At 38.1% G+C, this 12,775-nt stretch overlaps 1 protein-coding gene across 1 annotated transcript in view; it reads right to left on the reverse strand.

The window, feature by feature from the left end:
- LOC120791028 (ankyrin repeat domain-containing protein 13C) overlaps positions 1-12,775 on the reverse strand; it is an 88,087-nt gene that overhangs the window by 43,809 nt on the left and 31,503 nt on the right. The gene's annotated exons all lie outside the window — the stretch shown is intronic.

The following is a 12,775-nucleotide window of genomic DNA, read 5'->3' on the forward strand; positions in this document are numbered from 1 at the left end:
GTGAGCTTTAGAGTACGGGAGTTTATTTATTTATTTATTTATTTCAACTTTAGACCTAGCCAGCCTAACGGTTTCCCCATTTCCAGTCTTTGTGCTAAGCTAACCGGCTTCTGGCTCTAGCTTCACAGGAGGGAGTGGTCCCGATCTTGTCATCCAACTCTCAGCAAAAAAACGACTGAGCATATTCTCCAAAATGTTGACTAATCCTGTAAAGTGAAGGTATAGCATCCCAACTAATAGGGAAAGGTTGCTCTCATCTGTTACAGCCTCACTGATTAATTTAGTACTTAAAAATGGGTGCATTTTCATCAACATTGCTTTAATTTATATTCTGATATCTGTCCTGTCATGATTATAACATGCCAAAAATAAGCACAAAAAAAAAAAAAAAAAAATTCTTACCCACCCAGTTAGCACTGATTGGTCAGTTACAGGTCAAAAGACAAAATTTCACTAAATTTAGTTAAAACGTAAAAGTTTCAATAGCATTTAATTGGCTATATTTCAGTGTCAAGAAGGTTCTAATTACACAATAGAATATAGTCATTGAAATGCTGTTGAAACAATGGTTATATGTAACCAAAGTGTTTAAAAAAAAAAAAAAAAAAACTTAACCCAATTTATTACCGAGCAAACTCCATCTGCTGATGTGATATGATCAAAAGCCCCAGAACAGCTACTAAACAGACAACATGGTGACATTGTTTTCTCACATTTAGTCCAGTTTTAACCTGGATGTTTTATTGCTTTTTGACATGCAAATCCCCAAATGAATCCTTACTAGCTGAACTCAACTGGTGCCTAATTTTGCTGGTAATCTGGTCCCTCAAAGTTTTTTCATTTTGGACTATATGCTCAACGAGAACTATAAAACAAATATATTCCGGGAGTTGCTGGTTTGGTGAAGTAAGTCTGTATCTGATCGTGCAGACTGTTTTGCCTGATGAGAAAATGAACGATCTCTGAACTCATGAACTCTCCCGCATTATCCAGTTTGTTTGCTCGGAGCAGAGACCTGAGATTAAACAGCAACAGTATAACGTGCATGTACTGGGTTTTATTGTCCATGTAAATTACTCTATTACACTTCATATACAGTGTCATGTCACATAATTTAGTTGTAATGGATGTCCACATTGATGTTTATTTTTATAGCATGCCTCCATTTATAAATGGTTCTGCAGCTCTGAATGTCAGCCCTGCCAACCCTCACACTGAGACACACTGAGTTTAAGCTCATACTTGACGTAGTTTCTTTCAAAGTGAAACCGGATAGAACAGGGGCCAAAATTTCCACAGATTACTCTAAAGTATTTCAAAGAAGAATTATCCTCTTCTTGTCGAATAATGTTTGCATAAAGGGTGATCACTTCACTTTGCTAAGGGCAAATCTATTTTTAGGTCCAAGCCAATAAACGGCTACGCTGAAGTCCTTTCGATAGTGTCAGGTGAAGAAAACGATAATTACATGTCTGAAGGGTTTTCAATCACCATTCTTCTCTTAACCACTCAGCACTGGAAAGGGAAAGTACATAATTAGTCCTGTATTGATTTTGAGTAATGTCAATTTTGCTGCTGTTCTGGGAAAGAAACAGAAAACAGCAGTGATCTTGTAAGCGGAGATATTATTTTAACCCATTTACTCCGACTGCCGAACTGCAACCGAGGTCAGTGATCTGAAAATAGACGTCTATGTAAATTTTAGCCGATTTTCTGTAATATGACTCAGTCACTGGAATATGTCCGCTGAAAGGCTTCTGCCATCAAATATAATGACATTGAGGCCAGAAGGGATAAACCGTTAAAAACACCTGCAGGGCTGAAAGTATAATTAAATGTACTCATCAAAAGGCTGAAATAAAGGTTTTAACGGCAGATCTCAAACAACATATCCTGACTCTTTATATGGAGTGATTAGTTCTCACCAGCATTTAATCTTAAAGCTGAAATTCAATTGAGATGATCACTAAAAGATTTACCGAACATGTAGTATTGTTAGCGGAGGTGCATTTAACCCTGAAATGCACACTTTGGCAACGTGGGACTATATTACACCCTGTCTGTATCAAACAATGTTCTGGTGTCAAAATGTCCAAAATTATGAAATGCGTTTCGGCATCGAGCCTTTGTCAGGAAGTCTCGATGCTGAAACGTGTCAGGCTTTGTTTTTAGGTTCAACGTGGAGCATGCCATGATAATAAAGGCATTTTAATTGTTTAAAAGGAGAGAGTGCCCTGGAGTTTCTTGTTTTTTTTTTTTGTCTACACATATTCTTTACAAGGAGCGCCTCAAACAAACTCAGTTTGAGTCCAGGAAGCGAGTGTTAGCCTCTTTCCCCGTGGAATGCTGGATGCAAGTGATAGCGGATAATGTTTTCCAGTTTGACCTCATGGTGGTGGTGGTGTCTCACTGTCGCTATAATTAAGCACAGACACAACTATGAAGAAGTTTGTTTATATTAGCTTAATGTCACAGTAACTGTCACTACTGATGATAAAGAATTTGTTACTGTGCCAGTTATGAATCAGATCACTTAAGAGCAGACCTGGAGCATGAGGTGGTGATAAAGCTAGCTCAGACAACATGAGCTCTGAATGGGACAAATTGTCAAGATGCCGTTGAATTCGCAGTCCCAAGAGAAAACTGGCATTCGGCTGTTGTGGCCCTGGCTCGAGAAAAAGGAAAGGGGTGCTGAGACTTCCAGAAGCCGATGGAAGCTCTATAAGTCTTTGGTCTGTCCAGACTCGGAGCAGAAACAGCCTCAGCTCCCACAAAAACGCTAGAGATGCCACATCTGCCCATCTGCATTTGACTGCACAGCAGCGGAGTGGTGCATGCAGTGCGCACAGCCTTGTTGCTATGACCAGAAGCAATTAACTGTGACTAGTGATAACTGTGCTGATTCATTTGGGTCTGGTAGGTTCCAGTCTTTGAGAAGTTCCAGCAGGATGTGTGCAAGATAAGATGGCATAAACATAAAATATAACAGGCTAAGCTGAGAAATATTAATGAATTAAAAAAAAAAAATTCTGACATATATAAATGATTGTAAAAAATTTTAAAATATATTTTTAATTGTTAATATTACATTCTGAAAAGTTAACCAGCAATATGCTTTTGATATATGGCTTAATCTAGTTAGAGCAGCTGTTTAGTCCTTATGACGACCAGGTTTAATTGTCTGCATCCTTGTTACAATAGATATTGATCGGGGCAGCAACAGGGAAAGGTGGCTCTGAATCCAAGAGGTCATGAGTGATGCTGAAAGGAGACAGATCTGCATCCAATAAAACCGAGCTCATGTACACCCACCGTCTGGTGGAAACTTCTATCAATATCAAGTACATAGTACACAGAGTTCATTCATTTTTTGTAGGAGCTTTCCTTTGTGATTTTGAAGCCCATGCAACTGCACTCAGCTCAAGGGAAGTTGCCTTGTTCCATTTCAAACATGGGATATTTCTTTTCCTTTTTTTTTTTTTTTTCTTTTTTTGCATTTCAAAATTATGCTTAAGAAATATCAGAAACAAAAGCACTGGCCTGGTCCTCGATATACTTACGCACAGAACAAATTTACAGACGGATTCAAAAACACACGTACAGCTAAACAATGATAACAAGCTTAACTAGTATAAGCAAACTTAAAATTGTAATTATTACATACAGGCAAGAGCTGGACAACAGACCAAACAGGTCACTTTGTTACTATTCACTGTACATACAGGGTTGTGCTACACGAAGTGCATGAGAGTAGGTAGTACAAAGATTGCCGGAATAAATATTGTCTGGATAATATGTTACTCTGTTTAAATAGGTGGTTTTATTTGCAGGGTCGAGAGCATTTGTAGAGCAGATTTAGTATGCTTAACCTTACATAGGTTAATGAAACGATATTATATAGATGAGTCTACATCACTCTAATCTAAGTGGACCATCTAACAAGCACTTCTGAAGAGGCATAATGGCAGCTTTACACTATAACCATAGTAGAGTGTGGTGAAAATTAGGAGAGTAACCAACCACGAAAACCCATTAACAAAATTAAAAAGCAGCTTCTGTGGGCTCTTGCATTTTAAAAACATCAGTGTGTGTCATGAATAACTCATGAGCTTTGAGAAAATTTCCACTTTAGAAGTGATAAGCAGGTTTTTCAGATGGATTCAGTCCACGAACACAGTGAACATAACCCTGCTTGAAGGTACCATACCATTCTGGACAGACTGTAAAATCTCTCTGAGAAATCGGAGGTAATAAAAAAAGAAGAAGAAGAAAACGATGCAAATTTCCACTTAAAAAAAGGGAAAACGTTCATAAACTGCACAGAATGGGGCCATAAAAGTCTGCGTCAACTAATTTAGAAAAGGTGAAAATGTCATGTAAGACAAGAGAGAGATGTTTCCGTACTAATTTGTTAGTGCTTGTATGCTGTACATGTGGACACTTTAGTGAGGGTGCACTGTAGCCATATTTGATGTGGAGGCCTGATGGTGCAACACTCACCATGGCGAGCAAAAATCTGTACCAGCACAACATGACAGGCTGCCCCTCTGCATACATCCCAGGTAGTAGATGTTTGTCATTATAACGCTCCATCTGCTGGATGTATAGGATCCACGCATGTTTTCTAAAGACTCATCTATATGCCACGTTTGTGCTGCCTCTCCAAGAGAGAACAAGGTCCAACAGAAGTCCGTCCAAATTAGAGAGTGGAATAAAATAACTCCTGAGTAAGAAAATAACCTGTCAGTGTTAACACAGAGGAGATGGATACGTTGGCCGGTTGAGCTCCTGACTCTGTCAAGGTGAGGTATCCTATCATTATTCACTTTCTGAGGTGCGTTGTGTTGTTGTGAGAACAGAGAGCATCCTCTTTTGTCCCTCAGCCTGATCTGCCTCAATCTAATGTTTTAATGTGTTTCCCAGAAGTCCTTGTCTTTGCTGTTAAAATTCACCATCCTGTAAATCAAAAACATCCTACAAATAGTGTACCCCCCCCCCCTCTCTGTCCTCCGGACCCTCAGCCATTTAAGCTGCTGTGACTCACAGCCAACAAAGCAGCATATTATCAGTCACTGAGACCACTAACACAAACAGTATGATTAATGTTGAACAAGATGACGGCTCCAAGTGTCTTTGAAAAGGAACAGTTTAAATACACGGACAGCAGCTTAAATTGTAGATAATTCCTGGAAACAAATGACAATTTCGCTCAAAAATATATCAAGCCCTGTCTCCCCTTCCCCATACACCTACCAAAAAACCAGCCCTGCTCCAAACTGAATAAGCAGGAGGGCCTGTGGGAAGTTCTTTTTTTTTATTATTATGAAAAAAAGACACATTATGAAATCCTTTTCAATGATAAGAAATTTAGTGTAAAAATTGCTGATTTTGTTCTTTTGCTTGTTTTTTCATCCTATAAATGATAATGTTAAGTTGTTTTAATTGAAGAGGTTAATGTATATTTGACTTATATTTATTTTAAGTTACTCATTAATGTCCAAGAATTTTACCATTAAAATCACATTTAAACTGCAAAGGATGTAAAGAATCTTATAGAGCGTATCAGTCTTGCATTAAATAGTGAATTCCACTGTTTACAGAATGATGCATGCATGTCTGCACAGTGTTATATATTCAGGGCTGGCGTGGCCTGTGGTGGTGGGCTGGTGGGGCCCCATATATCTTTTCAAGGGGGCCCAGAATCCCTAGTGGCACCCCTGGCTCACTGATTAACATCAGAGGACTGTGACTGCACTGGGTTTCTCTCGAATGTGTGCAGACACGCCAATAAGGGGTAACTTGAAGCCAGCATTATGGAGTGCCGGTGCTGCCTGTTCTGACAATCACTATGAATGTCGGTTCATCTAAATTTGCAATCAACGTTTATTTGGAAAACAAGAGGAGAGAAAATAACGGCTACAGGGAAAGTCAGAACTAATTTAATGATGGCACCGCAGTTTGCATGAAATTCAGTTCCCTAATGCTCGCACAGCACCCACCTACCTGACCTCCATCATTCAGGTTTGTGAGCCTTCTCGTTCAATCTGATCTTTAAATGAATGACAAGACTCTTTCTCTCTATCTCTATCTCAAAAAAGTGTTACTTCATGCACCCACAACCTTGCGGAACTTGGGTACTTATTCTCCGAGGCTACTCCTTGATTTACTGTGGATTGTACCTCATTTGTACGTCGCTTTAGACGAAAGTATCTGCCAAATGACTACTTGTAACTTTAAAAAGGAGTCTTTTTGCAAGTATTAGCAGTGCTTTGTGGTTGAAAGCTCTGGAAAAAGCTAGTGTAGTAAGTGAGCCTTTGACCTTAGATTATTTTGCAACACGTCCCAAGGCCAAAAAAGGAATATGTTCAATCAGCTACACATTCTATGATGCCGGCTGCACAGATCTCATCAGTGTTTTTGACATATGAAGCCTCGGATATCTGTGTATCAGGAGATATTTTTAACTAGAATGATTTTTACTCGCATCTGTTTTATGAACTGTTCTGCCATATTTATGTGTGAATTATTGGTCACTGCTGTGATAATCGAATTTCCCCTCAGGGATTAATTTACAGTACTTCAAGTTATGAAACAGCTTGAAGTCAGGCAGAAATGCCAAACATTCTCATGTGTCAGGGTTTGCTTCTTTTCACTGTAAAATGCTTGTGTTTGTGTTTTGAGCTGTTGCTATGACAAAACTAGCAATTTGATTACGTCAAGTTGTATTTTAGGAAATTAGGATGGAGCTTTTTTCCCATATTTTCTGATCTTATAGTCTAAACAATCAAGTGATTAAGTGAAAAATCATCAGTTATAGCAAATGCTACAAGTAGATTTTGGAGGTTTCACATAACATTTGTAAGTTTTTTTAAATAAACCTATATGAGATCAGACTTGTAGTAAGATCTTTCTAGTTTTCCAAACTTTACAGGCAAAGAAAGCGAGGCAGCTTTTTATTCAACAGGATGGTCTTGCTCATGCTGTACTGGATCATGTGTACACCAAAAAAATAATTACAACACTAGATTACAAAATAATTCAATTTGTGATGCAACAACCACAAATATTTGATACCCAACAGTGCACAAGTGCCTGAGATGTTCCTCCTTTAATAATTTCTCAGTGCTGCCAAATTGGTGCTCGGAGAAAGAAACTATGGCATTGATTTGGCAGGTAGGCAGAACAGATTTTAGGTTGAAAGGCGTTGTTTGCCACATGCTCACATAATGTGTGCGCAGTGAAATGCAGGGCATACTTTTTAGGTTGCGTTAAGAATGCTAATCTTCAATAAAGAATTACTATCAGAGTAAGAGTAAAAATATGAATCAGAAATAGAAAAGGATAAAAATTTCTAAATATACATAGAATAAGTATTAAAATGTTAAAGTGTATATCAGCCTGGTATGTAGATGTAGGCTGTTAAATGTTTCAGGTATAAAATGCAAAAGCTGTAAAGTTGTAAAGCAAACTATAATTTAAAAAAAAAAGATATTCATTGGCTGTTTATAATGTAAACTTTTCTTAAAATAAAACTGCACTGTTTATTGGCAGATGGACGTGTAGATAAACTGGGAAGTTGGAGCTATTAGGACTATAGCCTAGCAGTTATTTTCATACGGTGTTAACGTTGATCCTTGCAGTGTTCAAGGTAAGTCAGTAAGTACATATAAATCAAAAAATAAGTGCAGCCTGTTTTAATACAAACGACAGTTTAAATCTACATAGATCAGACACATAAGATAGATACATGAAGATTAAGTCTGTATAGAAATTCATCAATCGCAGTACATCTGAGTTGTCACGACAACCAAACTGAAAATGGCTCCTTCACCACCTGCAAATTGGAAGACATTTTCAACACTTTTTTCAGCTGGGGCGGTTACATAGTTACAACAATAGCAGATACTCGCAGTTTGAGTTTATTGTACATCAAGAGGCACATGTGCAGTGCACATACAGCACATGTGGACATTTTGTTGTTGGGCAGTATCGTGCCAAGGATGAAACTGTACTTTCAGCATTCCGTTAAAAAAATGTCTTGTAATGGCTCGGGTCAAACCTGAAGATGGGCTGAAACCTACGGAGACACAGGAAGATCCTTTTCAGCAACTTGCACGGATTTTTATTGGCGGTGGACAGCCCCACAAATTCTGCGAGAAAAACCAGCTGTTGTGTGTTCCTGACCAAACAAACATGGACGACAAGCAGCAGCTAGCACTGTTTATATGCAGTGCAGTTTTCTTGGAAAAAGGCCAAAAAGCTGGCAGGTCTTTGGTGAAATGTTGCAGAGGCACTCATTCTCTTGCCATTGTTCGGTTGTTCAGTGCACTCCTATACTGATATCGGTCACAAGTATCACACATGTTTAAAGAAATAATGAAAACGCATGGCAGCGAAGGGGGCCTCAAGACTTAAAATTAAAATCTTTACGTATCACGCACCATGTGATTTTATCTGTCGACACCAACTGACCCAGACTAAAACAGACCTGGTCCCATTTGGTCACGCCCAAAATCACATTCTTAATCAGGCCAACAGTTGTAATGCCTGTCCCTGCCTTTCCCTGAGCTTTAGTAAAATAGAAGAAGTAAGAAAAGGTAAACAATTAGTGGCAAAGGTACAGACAGCTTGATTTAGCATTTCTAAGCAGGACATATAAACATTTCCTAAATGGTTTATAACACACTACAATGGAGATGAAAGCTATGAGTTTATTAATATTTTTGTCTCCTGTGAGCAAACGTAAGTGGAGGTTGCTCTATAAACAGATAATGAATGACAACTTAGTAAAATTTTTTATAATATAAAATTATACATTCATAGAAGTTATAATTGTGGACAAATACTGTACATTTATAAACACTTAAAAATGTACTTACAGCTGCTTGTAATTACATTACAGGGTTTTATATACTGCTTATAATGGTTAAATGGGAGCAGCGGGTTAAAGTCACAGGAAAAAAACCTAAACGAATGCTCGCGCAAACTAAACGAGCGTAGATGTTTCCGCCATAAGCACGAGAGGTCGCTGAATGATTTGATGAGTACTAAAGTAATGTGAATCCCATGCTACGGCCTCCACAGTCATCAGGTCCCAGGCCACTGAAGAGCTTAGCTTGATATTTTGGATTGGCTACATCGGTCTGTCCTTAGATCCTCAGCACACAGGACGGACATTGATTGATTTTTCGTCTCAGATGACTTTGAGAAGTTGTTTATTAAATTTTCAAGCTTTGCAAAATTCTGCGTTGGCATTCAAGGCTCATCATCGTGAAAAGGGCAGGCCCAATGACCGCTTGGTTTTTTGACGTTTCAGTGGTTTACTTTTTCTCACGACATCAATGCTGTTTCCCAGCATTAAGGACTTTTTTAAGCATTAGTACAAGGTGTTGCAGTAGAATATGATTGGGTTTAACAATGTGTTAAAAGAGTGTATGATTAGATTTTCATAAAGTATCACCTTGATTTTTTAATTTTACAGTTGATGAACATTTTGGAAAAAAGTGATGGAATCTTTGGAAAGTAAAATCAATAACTGGAATAACCCTTTTTACGGCTTCCACGGCTCCTGCCGCAGACTTCACCTGTCTGGTCAAAGGAGTTTCAACATGTATCACTTTTAGCTGTGAACAGCAGACCATTGAGGCTACTGCTCTTTCAGGGGTTCAGATGTTTTATGCTGCCTTTTATTTGGCCGCTGATTACAACAATCTTTGCAAATAAATTTGAATACGTAAATGTTCCCTGCCGCAGCTCTGACGACAAAAAAAAGAGCATAAATGAAAGTGTCACAAAATGACAAACAATGAAACCTTTTAGACTTGAACTGATATAACTTTGCACACTGAGAACAATGAAACCAACTCAAGGCCAATGTAATTATAGCTTTGCTTTAGCACTTCACTGGCTACAAGCAGCAATCCAAAATTTATCTTCCGTCTCTTTTTATTGATTTTCTTCTGTCACATTTTAAAATTGGATTTATGTTTAATGTTTGATGAAGAAAAACCAAAACTCCCCGTCCACTATTTGTCTGCGTTACAGTACTCAGATATTGTGTTCTTTAATAATAGCCACTCCAGCCTGGTGTGTCTGTTTGATCAGTACAGCATTGTTTTAATGTCCATTTGATATAAAACATCACGGATAGACCAGGTGGACAAACATGGGCCTTCTGTGTCCAGTTTACTAATTTCACAGACTCCACGGCTTCTGGGAGCTGACGTTTTGAATTCACATTTCCTTTTTCCATCCAGTCTCAGTATCCCTAGAATGTGTGTTCATAGTGGACAATTCTGCGCCTTGATTTACATCTAGAGTCAACAGTCTGTGCAAACGCAGGACGTCATGTGCACTTTAAGTATCATAGTGTGTCTGACTTCTATGGAGGAGAATGAAGCTCATGTTCCCTGACGGACCTGAAATTTTTGCAATGGTCGCTTTTCAATGCACAGATTTAGTAGGAGATAAAGACATTTAAAAAACTGGCATTGGATGTTAATTTATCACGTGAAGTCGGGTAAACTGTGACAGAGATGTGAAGGTGCCAGACTGAGTCAGCAACATAAACCTGAATACTTGGACCTATAAGGCAAATCGGAGTTATAGGGTCTTTTACTAAAACAGACAGATCTGAATTTGTGTTGAATTGAAAATGCCAAATCATTTTTTATCCAGTCTCATAACCGGGCCACGTAACACAGCAATGCAGTGATAGATGTTTGATTAATTCTGACAGGAGTCAAGGTAAATTTGCACACCTGCAGACACACTCTGATCTGAGACTGTGGCAGATTTCTATAACAGTTGCTCAGATGATTATTTGATCGTGTCACATTTTCTCAATGTCATATCGAAGGAAGAAAGCCAACCTAAGTCAATGAAGGAACATGCCATTATTGTTTATGTTAATTCGATTACAATGTGGAGCCCCCCTCCTCGGATCAATGGACGTAAAATCAATTGGCAACGATCGGCTGATTTGGATCATGACAAACAGCAAACACGAATATACTGCAATCCCACAGAGCTGTAAACACAGAAATCTGATCCGAGAGGAAATTAAAAAACCCGAGTCTGTAATCCAAGAGATGTATTTTACAGAAACTGAATAACAAATCAGTTTTGTTTGATGATTGGATCAATGTACTTTTTGTTTATTATTTAATAAAAAACGAAACACTGATGTAAATACGCCTGAAATAATAAGATGTTTATAGACACAGTAAGCATGTTACAATGTTTTGTCATGAAATTGGTGACTACATAAAAACGGGTAGGTTGACACTGATATTATGCTGACAGGACTTTTTGATGACCTCTCCTCACCAAATTGATAAATGTTGTATGTGATACATTGTCTGCATTAACCTCGTTACTCTTGAAATCTCGATAGATTTCCGTTACGCGAAAGAACAATTTACTGCGTGGGCATAATGATGAAAAAGAGCCACTCTACAAAGATTGAAGACACACCCCATTAATGCTGAATTTGCATCCTTGAAAACATTTGACAAAACCAGTTTACTACGCCATTAAGAGAGCGCTGCTTATCCTCCGAGACTACACATATTTATGAATAATTTGTTTCACAAATTCTTCCACTACAGTGTGAAAGTGTAATAGACTGGAGACTCTCCCTCCTTTTACTTGCCCTTCTGTTATAGGTAAAACACAGGGTTCATAAAGTCGAATTGTGCTGTAAATTATTGTTAAGGACTACAAGCTGCAGCTTCAAGTCCAAATGTGCAATAAATCAGATCTATATTTGACCCTCTAGCCACTTGTTCTCCCTTTTTGTTTTCACTTTGTGACCTTTTTCAGGGGAAATGATTTCATGTGTTTGCAGGGTCACTGACCACATGAAACTTGAATAAAAGGTTTCTGAGCCGAGAGTGAGTACAACTTATTGCAGGCTGTAAATAAACACAGTTTGCTCTTGCATGTTTGACATGAATCAAACGAAATAAAAAATTAGCTGTTAGCTCTTGTTTGCAGGCAGCTGGCTTGAGCAGGGACAGGAGTTTGACCAAAAAACAAACCAAACACTAACTGTACCTCAAACTGTGGACTTTACTGCAGTGTGCAGATATTTTATTCCGACACTTTACAGTTATTTTAAGCGATGCAAAACAAGAGTCCTGCCAAGACATAACACAAAAAGTTTTTGTTGAGAACACTACTTTAGAGATTTGTGTGTTGACTCAACTCTAAGGTCACTTTATAAGATGTACTTTATGCCAGTGTTGTTTGGAAATGTACTGTAACCATATATGGAGATGCAACATACTGGAAACACCACTACAGCTAAACTACAAACTACAGACACAAAAATAACCTCAGAGATGCATTAACAGCATGTAAATTAAGATCAACAATTATGATTTTAAAAGACTACTCATAAGACTACTTATAAGACTACATATTACCAAATTAGTACTATATGAATGTAATTTCTAGGATACAGGTTTGTTATTACAGGAGTGTTGTATTGAATAGAATTAGGATAAACCAAGGTTTCTACGTATTTACTTTGAACATAATAATATCCATCAAAGGAAACATAAATTAGCTGTCAATAGCGAAACGGTCCCAGTGGCAATGAATAAATCTAACTTTATACACCTGATACACCAGCATAATGCTAGTGCCCACAGCAGCACCCCCCTATGACTCCAGATATTTTTTCAGTTCAGAAGGAATCAGAAATAAATAACTTTTACCATTACATTTCTATGCTCTTTGCCCGTAACTTTCACACCTCAGTGATTTGGGG

The sequence above is a fragment of the Xiphias gladius genome, chromosome 6, assembly GCF_016859285.1.
Source record: "Xiphias gladius isolate SHS-SW01 ecotype Sanya breed wild chromosome 6, ASM1685928v1, whole genome shotgun sequence".
NCBI lineage: Eukaryota > Metazoa > Chordata > Actinopteri > Istiophoriformes > Xiphiidae > Xiphias > Xiphias gladius.